Here is a 10391-nt window from a genome sequence, read left to right as displayed (position 1 = left end):
CTTTACATGACCGCGTTCATGAGACTTGCTCCACGTTCGACATGCAACTTGTATTGCATAAGTGGCTTTGCGGGTGTCTGTCTCTCCCACCATAGTGAAGATTCAGTTTACTCTTTCTATTGACAACACTAGTATCACCGTTGTGGTTCATGTTCGTAGGTAGATTGGATCTTACTCGAAAACCCTAAACCACATAAAATATGCAAACCAAATTAGAGACGTCTAACTTGGTTTTGCAGGGTTTGGTGATGTGATATGGCCATGATGTGATGATGAATATGTATGAGATGATCATTATTGTATTGTGGCAACCGGCAGGAGCCTTATGGTTGTCTTTAAATTTCATGTTGAGTAGTATTTCAAAATAGTTGTAATAGTTGCTACATGAGGTGAAACAATCATGAAGACGGCGCCATGGACCTTGACGCTACGCCGACGGTGATGGAGATCATGCCCGTTGATGATGGAGATCATGTCCATGCTTTGGAGATGAAGATCGAAGGCGGGGCCATATCATATCACATATGAATTGCATGTGATGTTAATCCTTTATGCATCTTATTTTGCTTAGAACGCGACGGTAGCATTATAAGATGATCCCTCACATTAATATCAAGATAATAAAGTGTTCTCCCCTCGTATGCACCGTTGCACGGTTCGTCGTTTCAAAGCATCTCGTGATGATCGGATGTGATAGACTCAACGTTCACATACAACGGGTGTAAGCCATGTTGCACACGCGGAATACTTGGGTTTGCTTGACGAGCCTAGCATGTACAGACATGGCCTCGGGACAACGGAAACCGAAAGGTTGAACACGAGTCATATGGATGATATGATCAACATGTTGATGTTCACCATTGAAGCTACATCATCTCACGTGATGATCGGTTTTGGTGTAGTGGATGTGGATCGTGTACCACTTAACAACTATGAGGGATGTTGTATTAAGTGGGAGTTCATTAGTAATTAGATTAAAACATGAACTAATTATCATAAACATAGTCTGAGTAGTATTTTGAATTAATTTTGTAGTATTGGCATCCGTTTTCTACCATGCGCTAGTCTTGTAATTGAGATAGAAATACGTGAAAATCCGACAAGAAACTTTACGGATCTGGTACCGTATTGTTAAAGAATCAAGAAATGATTAAGTCCTATTGCAAACTTTTAGTAAACCTCACATTGTTGATTCAAAGAGCTATGGTTTCAATTAGTACCTAAAGTTATCTTGTCTCCAGTGAAACTTGAATTTCAAATCTGTTTGAAAAGTAAGGAGCTGAAAATTTTGTTTTCGAAATAATCAAGGTATGAGATATATGTGATATCTAAGACCTTATTGCAAGATGATAGAATATAATTTGGTGAGACTACATAAACTCATAAGTTTTATGGGAATGTAGGAAGGTTGAAGACGCAAGGCGTCCCAATCCACCAACTATTGGGGCACTAACGATATTCGCATATCCATGAAGTGATCGTCCTTAGTATGCACCGTTGACTCGTCGTTTCGAAGCATCTCATGATGATCGGGTGTGATAGATTCTACATGTTCATACAACGGGTGCAAGCCAGATTTGCACATGCGAATACTGAGGTTAAACTTTACGAGCCTAGCATGTACAGACATGGTCTCGGAAAGTCGTCATGAATTGATGGATAAAATTATGAGTGAAATTATTCATCATATTACAAAGTTACTAATAGTGAAATCTAGAACACTTCTCATATGATGATCAACTTCAAAGTAAGAACCTCAAGGTTATTGGTATTTGACCAACAAACCTAGAAGTTATTGAAGGTGAAGTGTTTTCTGAATAATGAGGAAAGCTAAAGGAGAAACTACAAAAGATATTTTGGCAGAGAGAAAAGAAAAGACTAGAAAGTCTAGCTCAGGTGTATATAAATGATATACATGTTATGGTTGTATTCCTAGTTTGGTCACACAATGAAATTCTTGGGTATTAGTACCATATTGGTTGGTATGAAGTGTCATACAAAACAACGCAATACAAGAATACAATGGCCTAAGTGATTGACAAGGAATATGATAGAAATGCACGTCTGGAACAAAAATAAAGTGTTATTATGTTCGTCGTTGGCATTCTATCTAGCCCTTAGAATTTATAATAAAGAACTTAATAATTGTTATTTTGCTCTGGTCAAATGAAAACAATGAGTTGTTCAAATTATGACATTACTCCATGTACGATGGATAAGTTATTATAAATCTTAATGGTGAAAACACACATACATAAACACTGACGCTAAAATGCCATAAGGCAAATGATTTGAATTCCACTTATTTGTGGAACCGCCATTTAGGTCATGTTAGAGAGGAACGCATGAAGGAACTTCATGCAAATGGATTTTTGGAGTCATTTGATTTTTGAATCATTTGGCGCTTGCAAATCTTTTCTAAAGAGAATGACTAAAATACCGTTCATAGGCCAAGAGTTGAACAGGCAACTAACTTAGTGGAAAAATACATGATGATGTATGTGGTTCACTGGGCATAGTTGTGTGCGGGAGATTCTTCTACTTCATGAAAACTTCCAACAATGAATTGAGTATATATGTATATATTCGATAAGGAAGAAGTTTGAAACATTTGAATGGATTCAAATAAATTTCAGCATGAGGTGGAAATCATCGTAATAGAAAAGTCAAATATCTATGATTGGATCATAGTGGAAATATTTGAATTACGAGTTTTAGTGAACATCTAAGAGAGTTATGAAGTTGTTCTACAACTCACGTTTCTTGGAGTATCATAGTGATGATGGAGTATCCGAGAGATGTATCCAAATCTTGTTGGATCAATGATGAGATAAAATATTGATGCCATTATAATTTTGTGGATTATGCTTTAGAGACTACCGCTTTTACACTTGAATAGAGCATCATCATGATCCGTTGAAATGACACCATACGAGTTATGGCATGGGTATGAAACCTAATAGTCATTTCTTAAATTTTGGTATGCATAGCATAAGGTAAATAAGTTTACAACCAAAATCGGATGAATGTCTTTGTTGGTTATCCCAAAGAATTAATTGGGAATTCTTCCACCATGGAAACAAAGACAAAAGTGTTTGTCAATGTTTCTTACTTATTTCCAAGAAATTGTTTCTAGCGAAGTATTTGAGTGGGAGGACAATAGAACTCGATAAGGTTTATGAACCTGAGCATAATGATCGAGTAGCGCAGCATTGGAATTGGTTCCGGAAGCGGCCACGACGATCATGGCTCCCATGACTACAAAGTGTTTTAGCCATGGATATCGAAGTACATATTGAACCTTGTAGGTATGGTTTACTTTGTGATCAAATAAATGATTTGTGGACAAAGGATTGATTTTGAACAATGATAAACCAACTACAAACAAAGAAGTTATGATGGGCCCTGACTCCGTTAAAATGGCTATGCGCCATGAAATCCAAGATAGGTGAATACTTTTTGAAAGTAAATGGATCTATAGAAATGATGGACTTGGATGATATATCCTTGAAAAAGCTCGACTTGTCGAAAAGTTGTTTACGACAAAGTTCAAAGAGTTGACTACGATAAGATTAGATCTTCCGTAGCAATGCTTATAGTCTATGTGGATTATTCTAGTAATCGCTACATATTTCTTTTATAAGATATGCTAGTAGGATGGCAAAATACATTACTTAACAGAAGTGTGTATTAAAGGTGTATACAAGATACAACCATGAGTTTTGCTAGTCCGTGGAATACTAGATAGGTATACGATCTTCAATTGGATGAAGTGAGTATCACGGAGTTGGAATCTTCACCGGATGAAATAGTCAAAGAGTTTTTGATTTCATCAGAAACGATGAAGATGCTTGCATTTACAAGAAATTAAGTGGGAGCGCTGAGACATATTTATAATACTTTATGTAGATGACATATAGTTGGTTATAAATAATGTAATTATATACTTGATTATAAAAGGTTTCATTGAGAATTAACTTCAATGAAAGAATATGGATCGAAACATATTTAGTGTCAAGATCTATGAAGATAGATTAAAACACATAATAAGTTTAAGTCAAAGTACATAGAAAGGATATTGAAGTAGTTCAATATAGAAATATTAAGAAAATGTTCTTGTCATGTGAAGTTTTAACAAGACTTGAGTGTATCGACACTCAATGAGTAAAAACACATGAGTGATTTAGATCACAATTAATATGTACACAATCAGATGTCCTGTGCTCTAAAATGTTAGGAGTATATACCAGAATATTCATATGATGATCATTGGAAAAACAGTAAGAATATCCCTGTATACTTTAGAAGAACCAAGGATATATAAATAGTTTTGTATGGATAAATGACAAACAAATCACTGTAAGGTGTTGCACCGATATTGGTTTTGTCACATATAAAAAAATAAAATTTCAATCTCAAATTAGGCTAAGTGTTGTTTAAAAGGTAGCACAATGCTAGATTTAGAAGAGTTCTAAATATTGTGACAGATTCTACAAAAGAAGGCAGAGTATGTCATTGTTTTGACAATGATTGAGGATGTTAAGTCAAGAAGTTCTTTGAGAACTTGGTGTAGTTCCGATAGTGTCAGAATTTTGAAGCTATATTGTGTATGACAATATTAGTGACATATTTCAGACCGCGGAATTAAGGTTCCACCAGAAGACCGAACATATACGATAAATGCCAACTCATTTGGAAAATGATTGATGCGTGAAGACGCAAATGAATTGCAAAATACATACGTTTCTGAGCATGTCAGATACGTTGACTAAAACCTCTCCCGTGAGCAAAACATGATAAAGCACCTGGAAGGCCAAGGTGTTATATCTTTACAAATGTAAACTAGATTATTGACTCTAGTGCAAGTGGGAGACTGTTGGAGATATGCCCAAGAGGCAATAATAAAATGGTTATTATAATATATCTTTTTGTTTATGATAATGTTTACATACCATGCTATAATTGTATTAACCGAAACATTGATACATGTGTGTTATGTGAACAACAAAGAGTCCCTAGTAAGCCTCTTTATAACTAGCTTGTTGATTAATAGATGATCATGGTTTCGTGATCATGAACATTGGATGTTATTAATAACAAGATTATGTCATTATATGAATGATGTAATGGACACACCCAATTAAGCGTAGCATAAGATCACGTCATTAAGTTATTTGCTATAAGCTTTTCGATACATAGTTACCTAGTCCTTTCGACCATGAGATCATGTAAATCACTTATACCAGAAAGGTACTTTGATTACATCAAACGCCACTGCGTAAATGGGTGGTTATAAAGGTGGGATTAAGTATCCGGAAAGTATGAGTTGAGGCATATGGATCAACGGTGGGATTTGTCCATCCCGATGACGGATAGATATACTCTGGGCCCTCTCGGTGGAATGTCGTCTAAATAGCTTGCAAGCATATGAATGGTTCATAAGAGACCACATACCACGGTACGAGTAAAGAGTACTTGTCGGGAGACGAGGTTGAACAAGGTATAGAGATACCGATGATCAAACCTCGGACAAGTAAAATATCGCGTGACAAAGGGAATTGGTATCGTATGTGAATGGTTCATTCGATCACTAAGTCATCGTTGAATATGTGGGAGCCATTATGGATCTCCAGATCTCGCTATTGGTTATTGGTCGGAGAGAGATCTCGACCATGTCTACATAGTTCGCGAACCGTAGGGTGACACACTTAAGGTTTGATGTCGTTTAAGTAGATATGGAATAAGGAATGGAGTTCGAAGTTTTGTTCGGAGTCTCGGATGGGATCCGAGGACATCACGAGGAGGTCCGGAATGGTCCGGAGAATAAGATTCATATATAGGAAGTCATATTCCAAGTTTGGAAATGATCCGGTGCATTTATGGTAGGTTCTAGAAGGTTCTAGAAAAGTCCGGAAGAAATCACCATGGAAAGTGGAGTCCCGAAGGGACTCCACCTTACATGGCCAGCCAAACCCTAAGGGGTGGAGTCCCAGGTGGACTCCACCATAGGTGGCCGGCCACCCCACCTAAGGGAAAGGTGGGAGTCCCACCTTGGGTAGGACTCCCCCCTTGAGTAGGTTTCCCACCTATGGGAGGTTTTGTTGTTGGGGTCTTATTCGAAGACTTGGACTACAACTCTTGGGGATTTCCACCTATATAATGAGGAGGAGAGGGAGGGGGCAGCCACTCTTGGCCGCACCACCTAGGGCTGCCCATGGCCGGCGCCCTAGCCACCCCCTCTCCCCAAACCCTAGCCTCTCCTCCTCCACCACTTCTCCCGCATACGCTTAGGCGAAGCCCTGCCGGAGTTCTCCATCGACACCGCCACCACGCCGTCGTCGCTGTCGGGATTCCGAGGAGGATCTACTACTTCCGCTGCCCGCCGGAACGGGGAGAAGGACGTCGTCTTCATCAACACCGAACGTGTGACCGAGTACGGAGGTGCTGCCCGATTGTGGCACCGTCAAGATCTTCTACGCGCTTTTGAAAGCGGCAAGTGATCGTCTACCGCAGCAACGAGAGCCTCCTCTTGTAGGCTTTGGAAATCTTCAAGGGTTAGTCTCGTTCATCCCCTCGTTGCTCCCATCTTCTAGATTGCATCTTGGCTTGGATTGCGTTCTCGCGGTAGGAAATTTTTTGTTTTCTATGCTACGAATCCCTACACCTTGCTGGTAGAGATAACGTCCTTCATGGGAGCCGCTCTTTGGAGGTTTGTTTGGCAAGGGGGTTAGAGTACCCGCTACCAGTCGTTGACAACAACAAACACCTCTCAAAATATTACTTTTATTTTCTTTATGTGATTTCAAAATTGAAAAAGCTCTAGCACATGATTTAATCCCTGCTTCCCTCTGCGAAGGGCCTGTCTTTTACTTTATGTTGAGTCAGTAAACCTATTTCCCTCCATCTCAAGCAAGCATTTGAGTTGTTGTGATCAAACCATTATATTGTGATTTATTTCATCATGTCTTTTATTCTTCCTTATTTAGTACAAGTTTTATCTGAATGAATATAGCTTTGAAAGTTATCAATGATCACTATGATTGAGTATGCAAGATGAGCCATATAAACTTTAACATGAGAGCGCTGCTTGATAGATAAGAATAACCTGTTAATTGTTCTCTGACCAAGAACGAAGTTTGCCATCACCAACTATGATTTCTTATGCACCTTTATTTGTGATTACCTTATACTTGTTTCAAGTTGAGTTATATGAGGAAGTTGTTTACTAGAATGTCTTGTGTGAATGAATATGATGCTTCTTGTCCGTATTTGATTTATCGACTCTTCACTCCATAAACATGTGGTCCTGTTTACCGAGTTCGGTTTCGCTTGGGGACAAGCGAAGTCTAAGCTTGGGGGAGTTGATACGTCCAATTTGCATCACTATTTTATATCATAATTTGCTGTTATTCATTGATATATTTCATATTTGGAGATGATACTTATGTTATTTCATCTATTTAGCATGTTTCATGATTATTGGAGGATCGCGCACTGGAGCCAGGACTCTGCTGGAAAAAGCACCGTCAGAATGCAATATTTCGGAAGACCAACAGTTGACGGAAATTATATGAAAAATCCTATTTTTCCAGATGACGAAGGGAGCCAGAAGGGGGAGCCGAGGGGACCCAAGGTGGGCCCACCTCATAGGCCGGCGCGGCCCAAGGCCTGGCCGCGCCGCCCTGTGAGGAGGGGGCCCACAGCCCCCTCTCGCCTCCTTTTATTCGCGTACGCCTTCGTCCCGAAAAACTAAGCTCCAGGGATACATCGCGAAGAGCCACAGCCGCCTCTGCGGGGCGGAGAACACCAGAGAGAAAAGAGCTCTCCGGCAGGCTGAGATCCGCCGGGGAAATTCCCTCCCGGAGGGGGAAATCGACGCCATCGTCACCGTCATCGAGCTGCATCATCTCCATCACCATCATCATCATCTTCATCATCATCACCGCCGTCTCCACCGCTGCACGCCGTCACCACTGTAACAATTTGGGTTTGATCTTGATTGTTTGATAGGGGAAACTCTCCCGGTGTTGATTTCTACTTGTTATTGATGCTATTGAGTGAAACCGTTGACCCAAGGTTTATGTTCAGATTGTTATTCATCATCATATCACCTCTGATCATGTTCCATATGATGTCTCGTGAGTAGTTCGTTTAGTTCTTGAGGACATGGGTGAAGTCTAAATGTTAGTAGTGAAGTATGGTTGAGTAATATTCAATGTTATGATATTTAAGTTGTGGCGTTATTCTTCTAGTGGTGTCGTGTGAACGCGACTACACGACACTTCACCTTTATGGGCCTAGGGGGATGCATCTTGTACTCGTTTGGCAATTGCGGGGTTGCCGGAGTGACAGAAACCTGAGCCCCCGTTGGTATATCGATGTAGGAGGGATAGCAGGATCTCAGAGTTTAAGGATGTGGTTAGATTTATCTTAATTACTTTCTTGTAGTTGCGGATTCTTGCAAGGGGTATAATCACAAGTATGTATTAGTCCTAGGAAGGGCGGTACATTAGCATAGGTTCACCCACACAACACTTATCAAAACAATGAAGATTAATTAGCCGTATGTAGCGAAAGCACTAGACTAAAATCCCGTGTGTCCTCGAGAACGTTTGGTCATTATAAGTAAACAAACCGGCTTGTCCTTTGTGCTAAAAAGGATTGGGCCACTCGCTGCAATTATTACTCTCGCACTTTACTTACTCGTACTTTATTCATCTCGTTACATCAAAACCCCCTGAATACTTGTCTGTGAGCATTTTACAGTGAATCCTTCATCGAAACTGCTTGTCAACACCTTCTGCTCCTCGTTGGGATCGACATTCTTACTTATCGAAGATACTACGATACACCCCCTATACTTGTCGGTCATCACATCCCCACCCCCACCGCCTGGTCTAGGGGTGGGCGAGGGGTGGCCTAGTGCGGTGACTCAGCATACCACTGCATGGTGTAGTACACAAGTCGTTGACATAACACAAGTGAAATACCGTTCGACTCATATTACATCCCCCAGAGTGGTACAACAGAAACATATGCGAGTCCAAGGTATGTCTATAGAAGGATACCCGAATTGTTTACAGAAGATCAACACAGCCTCCTACTTTACAGTGAGGTAAAACTTTAAATAAGTTCCAGAAAAACAACTCGTAGACTAACTCATTGCTAACTCTAGCTCTAGTGATATTTGGCTTGCTATAGAACTCTAGCTACTTAGGTGCTAGGATTAGGGAAAGGTTCTCTTCTATTATAGTCTAAGTTTACACTCTAGCTGATGCAGAAGTTGACTTCATTGACTTCTTTGATTAGATTCTTCATCTTGTTGCAGTTGACTCCTTTGTCTTCGAGTTCCACGGTAGTTTCTCCTCCAGTGCCTCCATAACTAAGCAGGGGATTCAAAGAGGCATGAGTACGAGCGTACTCAACAAGTTCATTATAGGAAATAGGTGTATCATGCACTAGCTACAGCCACATACCAGAAAGTCATAGGCGAATGCAAGTTTTCGTAAACATTTCTTCAAAAGGTTTATTTTATTCTGAAAACTATGTCCGTCAGTCTTCACAGGTTGACCAGAACTTCATGGAGTTCCTTTTCTGCCGCGTTCGTAGTTCCCTTCCCGGAACAGGGAGTGACAGTCACAATTCAATACACTCTGCAGAGGTGCATTACTTTTCCAATAAGAGAACTTATCCTTGTTGCCAACCGGTCTGCAGGCTTCGTCCATACTTCCTTGGTGTGAGGCCAGGTATAAGAACCAAGCCAATCACTGCCTTCTCCGCGACCCTACATACCCACTCTTTTGTCCCACTCACATATCCCCGGTAGACATCTTCCGTTCATACGACTTTACCCCCGATATGCTATGGACAATCTATCATAGATGGTAGAGCACTCTCGTCCACATGGATGGGGATTTAAAAGGATTTCCCAACGTACTGCGGTGTTATCACAACACCCAGCCAGGCTCTATCAAGTCCGTTGATATGCAGAAGGGAAAATATACAGCTGACTTCCCCAGAGCCATTATAGATCTTATGGTTAACGCGATATGTACGGCGCTAGAATCACTAGACTGCATTGGTGATTAGTCCTAGATGATTAGTACCCTTGCAATGGAACCTCCACCAATCAACACATACCATGGTTCCATTGCCCACCACATAGTCATATTCATAATTGTAAAATAATATTTTGCTTTTCAATGCAGGAGTGATAAGTATAGTACTTTGCATATAGTTTGATAAAAATAATCAAATGACATGAGCAAGCGATGAACTTGCCTTTCTTGACAGCAAGATTATGCAGGCAAAAGCTTTGGTACGTGTGTTGCGGTCAGAAACCCACCGGCGGGCAGCGACTGGCAACACAGTAGAGCCGGGAACAACTAGGG

The sequence above is a fragment of the Lolium rigidum genome, unplaced genomic scaffold (assembly GCF_022539505.1).
Source record: "Lolium rigidum isolate FL_2022 unplaced genomic scaffold, APGP_CSIRO_Lrig_0.1 contig_51064_1, whole genome shotgun sequence".
Lineage (NCBI taxonomy): Eukaryota > Viridiplantae > Streptophyta > Magnoliopsida > Poales > Poaceae > Lolium > Lolium rigidum.
The sequence above is the reverse complement of the archived record's forward strand: the minus strand, read 5'-3'. Positions refer to the sequence as shown.